This window comes from Molothrus aeneus, chromosome 10, assembly GCF_037042795.1.
Source record: "Molothrus aeneus isolate 106 chromosome 10, BPBGC_Maene_1.0, whole genome shotgun sequence".
Lineage (NCBI taxonomy): Eukaryota > Metazoa > Chordata > Aves > Passeriformes > Icteridae > Molothrus > Molothrus aeneus.
The window spans coordinates 2,669,550-2,683,386 of record NC_089655.1 but is presented as its reverse complement, the minus strand read 5'-3'; the positions used below and the strand labels follow the sequence as shown (position 1 = coordinate 2,683,386).

The 13,837-nt window shown below is 43.2% G+C and overlaps 1 protein-coding gene across 3 annotated transcripts in view; it reads left to right on the top strand.

Moving 5' to 3' along the window:
• Positions 1–501: 501 nt before the first annotated feature.
• PER2 (period circadian regulator 2) overlaps positions 502–13,837 on the top strand; it is a 50,675-nt gene continuing 37,339 nt past the window's right edge. The window contains exons 1-4 of one of the 3 annotated variants that reach the window (XM_066556510.1): positions 502–567; positions 8,723–8,779; positions 9,639–9,702; positions 11,662–11,826. The gene's annotated coding sequence lies outside the window, so the exon portion shown is untranslated. Of the gene's footprint in view, positions 568–8,722; positions 8,780–9,638; positions 9,703–11,655; positions 11,827–13,837 lie in introns of all 3 variants that reach the window. The other 2 variants (XM_066556512.1, XM_066556513.1) reach the window with 2 other exon arrangements.

The following is a 13,837-nucleotide window of genomic DNA, read 5'->3' as shown; positions in this document are numbered from 1 at the left end:
TGAGGGGGCCCGGACCAGGCCCCGCGCGCGCACCAACGGTCCCTGCCCGCGCGCGCGCACGACACGTCACGCGCGGCTCCGAGCGGGCGGGGGCGGAGCCGCTCTCCCTGGGGCCGTCACGTGACCGCTGCCCCCCCCCCCCCCCCCAATTCATCCTCCCCGGCCCGGCGGTCCCGTAGCGGCGGTGGCGGCGGGCGCGGGTAGAGGCGAGCGGAGCTACCGCGGCTTCGGCGGGAGGCGGCGCGGGGGCCGGCGGTGAGTGCGCCTCGGTGGCGGCGGCGGCGCGGGGGAGGGGAGGGGCGGGCCGGCGGCGGGGCAGGCTCGGGAGGCGGCCGCGGCTGTCGGTGGAAACATGGTGCCACACGTGAGGCTTATGTAAAGTGAGCGGCGGCCCGCGCGGCCAATGGCAGCGGCGCGCGCCCCGCCCCCGCCCGCGCGTCTCGCTGGCGTCACGCGGCCGCGGCCAATGGGGGCGCGGGCGGGGCGGGCGCGCGGCGGCCGGTCACGTTTCTGCCCGTATGAAGCCCGAGCCGGGAGGCGCGGGGCCGGCGGGACGCGCCAGGCGCGGTGAGTGGGGGCCCGCCGGGCGCGCTCCCCGCGGCCCGAAGGGGCTGGGGGACCCTTGGGGAGCGACGGGAGGGGGCGGCGAGCGGCGGCCGCGGGGGGCACAGGGGCTCTCCCGCCTCCCCCGCCCGCCGGGCCGAGGTTACGTAACCCTCGCGCCGGGGCTCTCCGGTTGCCGGGACGATGCGGGCGCGGGTCGCTCCTGTGCCGCGGGGTCCGTCCCGCTGCCGGCCCCGGCCCGCCGGGGAGGGGGCGTGTGGGGCTCCCTCCGAAGGGTGGCTGTGACACGCCCCCCCCGCTGCCCGTGAAACCGCAGCGAGGGAAGCGGCGGCCGGCTGTGAGTCGCTCTCCGGGGCGGGGTGCGGGGCTGAGTGCGGCACGGCCCCCGCCCGCCTTGGACCGGGAGAGCGTCCGGGAGTGGGGGCACAGACACCCCCACCCGCGGCGCCAGGACGGCAGCTGGGCTCTCCGAGGGGCGGCCGCCTGGGGCCGGGCAGGGGCGCTGGCCCCGGCCCGGAGCGGGGGACGAGGCGGCGGGGCCGGACCCGGTCTCCCGGCGGGGCTCCGCTCTGCCGGCCGCGGGCTGCGGCCGCGTCTGTGCCAGCGGTGCGGAACCGGCGGAGAGCACGCGTGTCCCGGGGCGCTGAGCGGGAGGGCACCGAGCTGGGCCCCACCGGGCAGGCGGGCTGCTCCACGGGAGGAACTGTGTGGCAGCGAGTAACAGAATCTCAGCGCCGCTGAGATGTGCGAGCTACAGGTGGGGTAGGCAACAGGTGCTGTCCATTTGTTTTTTGCGGTGCCCGTAGTTGTAAGGACAGTCTGTTCCTTGAGACGGTGTGGTTGTGCTGCTGTTCACATTAGGTGCATAGTATTACATGCATGATTACAAAACGCTTTATGTAAGTACAGTTTCATGCAAATAGGTGAGCAGCATGGTAACAGTCAAGCTGACGCTTTACGTTTGACTTTTCGCAATAGGGTAAGCATTTTCATAATGGGACAGCATTTCTCCGTGTACTATAGGAGCTTAAAAAGGCCTCCCGGGAGGTCGGTATGAGGTATCAGGTACTTGGGAAGCTGCAGTGCTTTGTAAGTGTAGTCCAGTGAAAAAGTAACTTGGCTGAGACAGTGCATTGATTCGGATCAAAGAAACAGCACCATTAAGTATGGAAAAGACCTCTGAGATCCTTAAGTCCAACTGTTTTATCCATATGTCCAATCTAAATCTACCCTCTTGCAGTTTCAAACCACTGCCTTTCATCCTGTCACCATATGCCCTGATAAGAAGTCTTTCTCCATCTTCCTTGTAAGCTCATATCTTTCTTTTCTAAATGCAAGACTTTGAGATTTATTGTCTTGGACAGCTGAGATTGAATAGCTTTCATGAGTAAAGGGAAAAAAGTGGAAATTCTCTAATGATTCTAGTGGTAAGAGTATCTATCAAGTCAGAAGTAGAGTAAAAAACCTGATTAGTATAGTGAGAAAACCTTCCAAGTTGCCAGTATTGTTTCAGCCACAGTTTGATTGATGTTAGGGAGAGTGCCCACATTGTTGCACTATAACATCAAGTTCCTTCTTGCTTATGCTTGGACGTGTTTGAGTGCTTTTATGATCTTTCTCTTTTGCCTTTGTCTCTGAAACTTGCGTTGTTTCTGCAAAGTGAGGAAGTTCCACTGTCGGGCTGGACTGTGGCCTTGCTCCATGCAAAGCTAGATGTCAGTCTTGTGATGACGACACTGTCCTGAGGTGTGGAGTCCTGATTCTGGACTGTGCAGGTTGCTCACCTCACTAGTAACGCATAGAGGAAAAGAGATGGCCTTTGGCCTGGAGTAGAAAAAAAAAAGTCTACCAAAACTTTCAGGTTTTGGTGAGGTTTTGGCCATTTCAAGTGCGTATTTCAAGGTAGAAGGAAGTATTGTAGTTGGGTGTCATAAATGTCAAACACCACAGTGAAAGAGGATGGTCCGTTCTGTGAAGAAGTGGTTTGGCTTGATGAAGTTCAGAAGGCAAAGGCATGGAAAGTAGGTTTTTGGCTTTTGTGCACTTCTTCAGATTTGGCAAGTTTTTTTTTGTTTCATTTATAATTCAAAGAATGCATGGTTTTGCTGGAATTTTTCTTTATTTGTCTGTTGGTGGGACTTGTTATAGACTTCCTATATTCGTTTTAGCAAACAAATTCTGTCAGTGAAAATCCAAGTAATTTTTATTTTTACAATTTACTGCTACTCATTTTGGACTTCCACAGAGAGGCATTAAAGAGGCAGCATACTCTTGGCATAATACCTTGTCTGCTTTTTCTTCCTCTAGTCATAAGATTAAAGTAAGTAACAACACAGTTTACTTGATAAACTTACTTGAGCCTCTCCCTGAACAATATGCTCCTACAGTAATAAGCTTTTCTAGTAAACTGAGATGTTGATGGAGTTTAGTCTCAAAGTATGAAGATAGAATGAAGTGGGGAAAGTGATTGGCAGTAGAGTTCTGGATTCTTCTTCTACTTCAGACGTTTATTATGACCAGGAAGTATTTGGCTTAGATACAGACTGATAAACAGTTTTCTTTTTTTCCTGGGTTCTTGCCACACCCTTATTTCTCTAACATCTTTACAGTATTAGAATATGCTTTACTGCATTAAAAAAAATAATCTTTTTTTCACTCCTCAAAGAATAAGGAAATGAGCAAGTTACCATGGGATGAGGTATATTTGTTGTGGTTTAAAAGCAAGAAGATTACTGGTAGCCAGTAGAACAAGTAAGTTATCACTAGTCTAGATCAACTGTAGTGTTTTCCATAGGGTTGCTATGGTTGGCCTATGTTAAAAGGAACGTCATGTTCTGAGCAAGGCCTTGTGTAATAGCTGGCATGAGTGTCCTCTAGACACTGTATTATACTCATAACATTACCACATTATAATTACTGGGTAATCAGGTGTTTCTGAAAAGGAATTTTTATCTCCAGTTTTGGTTGCATGGCCTAGAATTCCTCTATAAGGATGGTGGATTATTGGGATTTTTAACTGGATTTTCTTACTGTATTCCACATTCAGTTATATCCATGTAGTGCAAGTTTTAAACTGCTTAAATATTCATTGTGTTAACTTAGCTTGTCGAGCACCAATTAATATCCCTATTATTCTTTGTGATACTGTTGTATTACTCTAAAGAGCTTTTACTTGTTCTTTTGGTTATGGATGAAGTTGAATACAGAAAGTGTTGGTCTTGAAAGTAATGCTGCTGCTGTTTTGTGTCCTGTGTAAGAAGTGTCTGTCTGCTTTCCTGCTTGAACTGTGGCCTTAAACTTAACCCCTGCTGTGGGGTCAGACTGAATATTGTTGGCTAGCAAAGAAGGCTTTTTTAAAGTAGAACTGACTTTTTAAAAGTAGAACCAAAGCTACATTGCCTTTGCTTGTAGAGCTCTGCCTTCTGACACTTAGAGCTTTGTTTGTGAGTGGATAGGATTGTTTCTTTTGAGACTTCTCTCAGTGGAGTATTGTGAAAAACACCAATTGCTTGTTTTAAAAATTTTAAATTTTCATAGTAATAAAATAGTTATAAAAATAGTAATACAATTAGAGTAATAATAATTAGGAGAATTTTAATTAGGAACAATATGAGACAATAAAGACAAAAGAGTTACGGATGTCTGGGTACCTTTTTCTGGGCAGCGTGAGCCCAAAAAAGGACACCCGTTAACAAAGGATTAACCCTTAAAAACAATAACCTGTTGCATGTTCATACACTTCATACATGGTGCATAAATTCCATTCAAATACAGGATTCTGTCTGGTCAGTGTCAACTTCTTCCTTCTAATCCTAACAGCACCTTTGACGCAGGAAGAATTTGTTTCTTCTGATAAGAGGGCAATAAATTCTTTTAGATTTAAGTGTCCTGGGGCTGCTCTCTGATGCAAGTGCCTCATTCCTTTCTTTAAAAAAATCCCACTAACATAGTTCTTATTTTAACTACAAAAGTTACCTTTTAATTACAAGACTACGTTTATCAAAATACATATAGTAAATACCTGCATAGAGCCATATAATATGCACTTTTCACAAGTATGTTTAAAGTACATTGGAAAAGAGAAGGTAGAGTCAAAACCTCAGTTCAGAGGGTGATAGGTTTGCTGTCTCTTGCTGGGATTTCTTGCATCCTCGGGCTGCTTTGTGAAATAGTGTGGCAGAGAAGACCAGAAGAAGGGTGGGATTGGAGTGTGTGTCGAGCGAGTGGAGATGCCTGCAGTGCCTCTGAGCCCGTTCTGTGTGCCGTAGGCAGCAGCGAACACATGGGACCCCGCATGCCTGGTGGCCGCGCCGGGCTGTGCTGCTCTAAGTGGCTTCAGCACATCGGCAGGCACGCTCGGGCAGCCTGCTCGCACCCTGCTGCCAGCGCCGCTGGGGGCTCTCGGGATTGCTGTTTATTGCAGCCCCGAGACACGGGAAAAGTCTCTGTTTCGGCCTGCACGTTCAAAGAATGAGTCGGAGTTCTTCAGTTCTCCGTCTCAGAGTTGTTTATTGTATCTTATCTATAAAAATTTTTCTCCTGTCCAGCCAAGGTGCGCTCAGCAGGACAGACAGCGGCGCTCTGCCCGCCCCCGGGGCGGTGTTATCTCTTTATACTACAAACTACAGATAACATGTTTACAATTGCTTTCCTATACCTATCACCTGTGTTAGACAGTGAGCTTCTACTCTAAACCAATCCAAAAGTGCCAACATCACAGCAGAAGATGGAGATAGAAAAGAAGAAGAAAGGCTGGACATGCCCAAGTCCCTCCATCTTGTCCCCAAAACCCCCATTCTAAAAACCCCAAAATCCACCCCTTCACCCAGTGATAATTTTATTATTACACTACTTAAACTTCTGTGGCTTTCAGGTCTTCATCCAAAGCTGGTAATTTGCTCCACGGGTCATAATCAAACCCCCAGGTGTTCTGGGCTGTGTGCCAGGGTCTCTGAGCCCCTAGCAGGGGTCCCAGCAGCTCTGGACACCCAGAGGGATGCACTGAGTTCTGACAGGACACGGGCAGGCTCTGGGCCTCTGCTCTGTGTTCTGGGGGTACCTTCCAGTGTACATGGGGGCTTTGAATGGCTGTAGCTGTGACAAACAGGGCCAGGAGAGCAGCTCCTTTAAAAAGGCCTTTATTAAAGACAGCTCTGGGTGGGGAACCCGAGGGGTCACGCACGCCGCTGCTGCTCCCACAGGACCAGGACGAGGAGGAGGAGTGCAGCTTTGTCTCTCGGCAAAGCTGAGGCTTCCCTCCTCACCAGAGTCCTTAGAAGACAATGTTGGCTCATAGCTTAGGGGTATCCTCCAAGCTGAGTACTATTAAAATTTTAAAAATTAAAATAAAAACTATTATGGGGGCAGAACGGAATCTGGATCTGGTCAAGGGTGGGTGATTTAGTGTGGTTCTGCTGGGTTAAAATCATACTTGATGTGCTGGTTTCTTGTTTTGAGAGGGTTCATATAGTTCTCACAGCCTCTCATTTAAATTCAGTCCGGGTGCAAGTCCTTCTGGGAGCAGGGGAAGTGGTTCCCTACAGGGAGGGATACAAATCCGGGGTGAGGAGGGCTACAAATACAGAGTATGAGGGAAAGGGATAAAAATACAGGGTAAAATAGTAACACTTAACAGTGGCAACTAAAGGCAAGTCCTAGAACTCTAACATTCAATATTTAACAACAGACCAACACTTCAAATTAAGACCCTATCAACTTCATTAACATCAACTAGGAATTACTACTCCGAAAAAGAGCTCTCATCTCCAGGGTTTCATTTCTCACAGCTGCACTGGGCTTGCACCAGTAGGGAATCCTCTGACTTGGTCCTGTCCCTTGTGAGGAGTTCCTGAGGGACAGCAGCAATGCACTGAGTTTCAGTGAGCTGCCCAGCTGTGTTCTGAAGTTTTCCTGCTTATCCATGTATGAAAGGGAGATTAGGAGAATTTGTGTGTGTGAAAGCTTTTGTAAAGTCAAGAAGTTTTTGTACAGATGTTCTCAGCTGCTGGGGATCTGCTGCTGAAGTAGTGTGTGATAGTCCTAGAGGAGCCTTATGAGTTCTCTGATGTTTTTTGGTAGGCAACTTTGCTTGTAGAACACAATCAGAGGTGAGGCTAAATTTACCTTCCTCAACATATATAAGCATAGAATATGGATTTCATTTTTCCTTAATTTTCTTAATTTTCCATGATTTCCTTAATTTTCTCCCAATAGGAAGGAAAATGTTATTGAGGATGCTGAAGGAGTAGTGACTCAACATGTGGTTTACATGAGTGGACTGAAATACACAGAAGGCATTTCTTGGGCAAGAGGATGAGGAGATTCTGCATATGGTGTGAGCAGGCTGCAGAAGTTCTGTACAAGCAGTACCAGTGTTGATCCTGACAGGATTTGGTGGTGGGAAAGAAAATCCATCTGTATGCCAAAATGTCTGGGAAAGACTTTAGTTTTGCTTCCACCTGTTTTTGAGCATACCATGGAATTCTTAACACTTGATTTTTCTTATAGGTAGAATAGTTAGAGATGGGCAGAGATTTCTTGGTGTAGATGGCTTTTTTTTTAAAAGTAGAACTGACTTTTAAAAAGTAGAACCGAAGCTGCATTGCCTTTCTAACATCCTGTCCTGAAACAGAGGCAATTCACTGTTAAATAACACCTGCAATTGATTGTAATTGAAGCTTAGGGAGACAAGATGAAGTGGTGAGGATGTCTAGTACTTGTCTTTTTTCTTCCTATCCTCCTTATTCCTTGCAGCTTTTGTATCTTAGTACGGTTTTTGTGCTTGACCTTATTACATGTACTTTTATGTTTCTGCTTGGTTTCTTTAATTGTACAAAGATCTTCAGTGTATAAAAGCCCTTACTTGATTCCAGTTACATCTCTGCCATGGTTCTCCTGTGACTTGAGCTCTCATTTCAGTACTAATACATCCAACTCCTAGGACAAGTACATGGTGTTTGTTAGGTTGCTGCACTTTTTGGAGTGGATTATTCATGTGAAGGGGACAAGAATTTATTTGGCACAGCATCTTCCAGAAGGGGACTTTGATTCTGGCTGAAATTTTGAACAGGCTGTGAACCACAGCAATGTCTGAAGGGCAGCATTAGCCTGGAACTACAGTCAATGTGGTGAAAGTATGTCTTTTTCTTAAAGGAGAGGAGTAGTAGATATACAAATATACTGCTTGATGGAGATGTCAGCAAATACTAAAGTTGATCTAGGGTATTGAGATATTTTTAAATCTAGTTTCAGCTAGAATAAAGGTGAAATATATGACTGGTGGGACATTATTTTTCTCTCTTTTCTGTGACACCACTTGGCAATCTCAAATGTATAATTTTTCTCATTTTTTTTCAAAAGGAGCAAGAATTGGCATGCTAATTTAGAGTTCTGATTATTGATGTTGTGCTTAATTGTCTCTCCAGTTCCACTTGGGAAGACAGTGGCATTTTCTGGTTACAAAGGAAATAAGGTGTTTTTTAAACTTCACACTGCATACAAATAATTTTACATACCTTTAAGAAGGCACCTTTTTTAAGACTGGAAGCTGGAAAGAAGGATGTCTAGAAATCAGCATGGGACAAGTGAAGGAGATGGTGTTTTGTGTCTCTAGATGTCTCAGCACAGGCTGCTTTTTTTTTTTTAATAGCAAATACCCAACTTGTTGGCAATTAAAGTTGGCTCCTTCTTTCATCTGTTATTCAAGGTGAAAGAACAAATTTGAGAGACAGTTTCTATTTGTTCTCAGGGATGATCAGTTCAGATTCACTGTGGAGTCTTGAGCACAGGTGGTGGGTTTAACAGCACAAGGAATACTTACCTGAAAGGGTAGAGTGACCTTTATTTCTGGTCTGGCAGAAGTGAGAATTTGGGCTGGTTTCTTACATTTATAAAGGGAACAGACTTCAGTGGGTAATTATTCTGGGCATTGCTCAAGGAGTCAATTTAGAAGTTAGGTTACAATAATAAATACTTTTATCAGTAAAATTTGATTTCATCTCCTCTCCTCTTGTATTTGTAGTCTTTATAATAGTTCTTCACTTGTGGAAGACTTATTTTGCATGATTTGACTTCTGTTGCATTATGAAATGGATTTATCTTTTATTAAAAAAAATATGTTGCTTACAAAACCTGATATTCTTTTTTCTTTTTTTAATAGGAATATATTGATGACACTTTGAGATTTGGAAAGACCATGATTAGTACATTCATTGAGGTGAGTGTTTGATGCTGTACCCAAGAAAGTGTTTTGTGATATCAGTTCTTTCTTAATGACTCTGAACTTGGGAGGGTGGGAGGTGTCTCTGTGGTTTTGATATTGCTCTTTTGTGTACTTCCTTTAAAATGTAGTGTCAGAACACCCAAAAATAGAGATCTTCAGGGCTTTACATTTCCAAAGACCTGTTGCACAAGTCATGAAGTACATGGAAATGTTGTGGCTTCTCTAAATCTTTATGAAACTGGAATTTAGTGTAGTGTCAGTATCAAGTGCTGCATCTGCATTGTTTGTGCAGGTGTTTATTAAAAATAGCTTCCATTTTTTTGATTGCTCTTGTGGTAAGGAGCTTTCAATTATGAGGAAAATTTTGGGGTCCAGAAAACCAAGTACCTACTGTTACTTAGATAGAGTTAGGATGATAGCTCAGGAAGAAAAGGGAAAATATTATGTTCCTAAACTTGAATTTAAAAAAGCAAATCATAGCTTCCAACATTATTTTTTGGTCAGTTGTGCTCTGTTTTGAAAATAAAGACAAGTTGACTGTTATTTGAGCAAAAAAAGGAAATATAATTAAAGGAGTATGGTGGAGGAATGTAATCTGTGATTTATAATGTGCTTTCATTAAATGTGATCTGATGATGCCCCAGTACTGGCCCTAGACAGGAAAGACAGATGATGTGGATAGTACTGTGATATTGCAGTACAGATGGAATTGTAACTGAGATTTTGAGGATTAGCACTACAATGTCTGTTCAGTCTAAATGATTGAGGAAAAAACCCGAACAATCCTGTTTTTCTGTGGTTGGAAAATGTGATCTGAGTGGGTTCTAACAGCTGACTCTTTTCAATGCTGCAGGTGTGACTTCAGCTCTCTGCAGAAAGTGAAGCTGGTTCAGCTTGGTTTGCCTCCCATATCACAGGTGTGTTCCTACAGCAGGGTTTTCACTCCTTTCTAGTATCTGAAGTCTTCTGTGCTTAGAATAGAGTTATGTCAGTGTGGAAGGAAATGAGGAAATGTCACAAGTTCTGTCTTGCTTGGGAACTGAACAAATTAGATTTCCTTCTGTGGAAAACACTTTACTGGAGATGCCATCTGTAGATGAAGTCTTTTAGTGTTTTGGGACTTGGGCATACTCAATCACCTGTACATTTCCTCTGAAAAATAATAGAAAACAGGTAAAATAGGCTGGCTCTAATTCTGTTCAGACTGTTTAAGTACAAGTCATTCAAACCAGGCATTTTGTTTCTGATAAAAATCCTTTTGGTGTAGATTTGCCTTACTTTCCATTAAATTGCAGAATGGCTTATCATGAGAATTTTTAGTAGTTTACAAGGACTATTTTTCTTGATGTTTTAATGTCTTAAATGTGTTAAATACATGAAACCAATGTGATACACAATTAAAATGGTACATGCTGTGCCACTGTGAGTATATCTTCAAACTTAGACTTTGGAAAACCTTTTAAACTTTTTTTAATTGAAATTTTACAGGGAGTTGAGTTAGTGTAAAGGAATTGCAAGAGCTGTCTTTAAACAAGGATTCAACTGGTGCTGAAAGAACGTTCCACATTTTCAATGTTCAGGCTAAAAACTGTGAAATCTGCAAGTAGTTCTGGCTACAGCGATTTCTAATGCTTCTCCTGGTCAGAGATAAAGCCTATAATTTAAATCCTGTATTATCAGTTTATGATAAAAACAGGAGCAAAGCATTTCAAGAGCCAGTGCATACAGATTTCTATCATAATTTGAGTATTTTAGAACTTGTACCGGCTTCACAACGTCACGCAGGACGGAATGTTGTGAATAAATTGTTCCTTTAGTCTGGCCAACACAAGTGTACTTTCAACAGTTGTAACAGTTTGCAGCATGTTAAATTAAGGCTTGCTAGCATGGGCTGCCTTCCAGAGTGCTTAGCTTGGGATTTGAACACTGTTCCAAACATTTCTTCTGCGTATTCAGATGAAGCACTTAAAATGATGTAATTGTCTGCCACACAAATGTTGGTCTTCTGAGTTTTATTCTACCATTTATTTGTGCCACATGGCAGTGGCATGCACCAGCAGACTTAGTTTCCTAGATTTCCTAGAAAAATTTTCAGGTTTTTTTTTGTTTTTCATTGAAATTCCCAGTGTCTCTCTTGAGAAACTTTGTATTAGGAAGAATAATAATGTTAATGGAGTTTGTTAGTACAGACTTCTGACCATAAATAAACAGGTTTTTTTACTGTGAGAGGGAGTGAGCACTGGAACAGATTTCCCAGAGAGGCTATGGAATACCCATTTTTGGAGATAGCCAAAAGCCATCTGTTGGTGCTGAGCAGCCTGCTCCTAGGTGACTGTGCCTGAGCAGGGAGTTGGGCAAGGAACCTCCAGAAGGCTCTTTTGATCTCAATCATTGTGTGAAATGAAATTTGATAACTGCCTGGTAAAATCTTTACTGCTCTTACCCATCCTACTGTGACAGAGAACTATAAAATGATATTGCAGCCAAACTTGATGAGCACTTGGAGCTCCTGCTGACCAGACCACATCAGGCATGTGGCTCTGTGCCCTGCTGGGGAGGCCAGCCCCGTGTTCCCAGTGGCTGTGTCAGCCCATGCAGACTGTACACACTGTGATACCATTCTAATTGTGAATCCTAAGGGTTATTTTAGCTAGTGCAGAACATGCTATTACTTTAAAACTCTTTAAGACCTTATTTCAGAGCAAAAGTGTTTAAAATGCAAATTTGTGTCTTCTTCCTCTGCTGTATGACAGTTTCATGTTTAACCAACATTTATCTGCATAGGAGTGACATAGCTGTGAGCATCTCTCTGGTATCTGTTTGAAGAGGACACTGTTGGGGGGCCCAGGTATTTCTTTTATATTTTATAGTTATAGAGGTGTCCGGACTCTGTAATGGTCAAAGATTTCCAGTAGAAGAGGATGAGACAAGAATTAAATGCATGTGGCAGACTCTGGACCTAGGCACCTCATGCTTTTGATGCTAGCTGGGAGGGAGCTTGATAAACACTTTTGCCACCTTTTCACCTGTAGAAAAAACAGGTAAGAAACACACATCATTATTATGATTCATGCTAGTAGAAAGATGCTTCCCCTCCTGCTCCTCTAAAGCTTATGCAGAAAATATATTGTTCTGTGTTTGTTATCTTTAAACTGAGGCTTCAGTCATATCTATGTACTCATTCAGAGCAGTAGTTTGGGTATAATGGGGAGTTACCTTATTTTAAGCAAAAACATTTTTTAGCCTTAAACCATACTTATTCTTAAATTGAGGTCTGAGTTGCTTCAGCAAGGAAACAATCTGGTTGGAAGCATCCTCACTGTGGATGCCAGGGCCCTGATCTGATGCTGACTTCTTCCTGTGTAGGTGCTGCTATAAATTCAGGGTGGCACTCGGATGGGTCTGGAACAAGGCTGTGTCCTGATCAGTTCCCTTTGTAAAGTGGCAGCTGAAAGCAGTGGTTAATGAAGATGACCCTTATAAGACAAATAAGAGGCTTGTGTTCAGGATTTTCTTGAGCTGAAAGGTGAATCCTGATCAAAAAGTTGTGAAATGAATATTGTGAAATTCAGATTTTATGGGAGCCTTTGTGGTATACTAGATGTTGATAATTTTACTGACATTAACATCTCATTGCTTGTTTAAAAAAAGAGCAAAACTTGTTCCTGATTACTTGGAGTAAGTAATCTAGTAAAAAAGTTCCCCTTCTTTTTTTAACTAAAAAAATCTTGCAAGAAATTACTGAAATTACCATCTTTCTTATGGTTTCCTATAATCTGAGAATATTGCCATCTTTTCTTTCCCCCCTTCCTAGAAAAGTCCTAGTGAAGGTATTCAGTTCATTGTTCTTGCCAGGAAAACACAAAGCTCTCAATGCTGAAGTTGCACAGTTGAACAAGTCACTTCTTGGATTATTGCTTGTTTTCCAACATTTTTTTCTTAACGTTTTCCAACTCCCAAGCATTTAATTATTGTCTAATTGCACAGAGAGAATGCATTCATTGTAGATGTTAATTTTCAATCATATCTAGAATTGCATGATCTGACTAAACCCTTGCTAGTTTTTTGTCATCTAAATAAGAAAACTGTTATCATTTTGCAAAGCAAAAATCCAGAAGACATTTGGAAGCCCTTGTTGTTGACAAGATCTTCAGTAAAATTTAAACCTGACCATTAGGAATGTCTCTATAGGTTCTAGGACAGTTAAGAGTACCTGAATATTTACATGCCTTTAGGCATAAAATGTAGTTTGGTTCTTGCTTTTTTGGGAATATTTGGACTAAGTTGATAGTAGTTGTGAATTTAGACTCAAATCATGAGATGTTTGCCTCTTCCTCAGTTCTTGAATTGGATAATTTTGACTCTGGATTGTTAGTTTCCTTTATATACCAGTTAGTTTCCTTTATATAGCAGTACTAAACATGATCGTTTTTGTGTGAAAGGAAATCTGGAAAAATGTTCTCTGAATATAACCAGATCTCTGCTGAAACAAGATTTTTGGGTTAAAAGTTATTGTTTCAGAAGAAATCTGCCTCCTTGGTGCTCTACAACCCTTCTTAAGGGTGTTTTTCAAAAACAAGCTCAATGACTTCTTTCAGCATTTGTCCATACATATTTTGGTGTGGTTTTTTTGGCCATGCTCAAGTTCAGGCTGTTTCCTTTGTCTTACTGCAGAATAAAGGAGCAACTGTAGGTAATGAATAACCAGAAGACCTTTGCTGCATATCTAACCTGGCAAATCAATGCCTGCATTTGTCCTTAGTGCTCAGTGGAATTATGGTACCTTTCACACACTGCATCAGGATCTTAGAGAGCTCTAGTCTTTGCCAGAGGCAGTAGAATGGGTTTTTGTGAGCCAGTTGCTGTAAAATTAAGCTTAGCTGGTGCCAGTTTAATTTTATAAAAGTTTTTATTTATAGAGTCAAAATAGACATCCCTTAAAAGTTTAGAAGGTGAAGCAGAAAAGAAAGAAAAACCTGGCTTCTTTTGATATGAAACCTAAAAGAGCTCTTTGTGTTTCCATGTTGAGATCTTCCTGAACTCAATATGGGA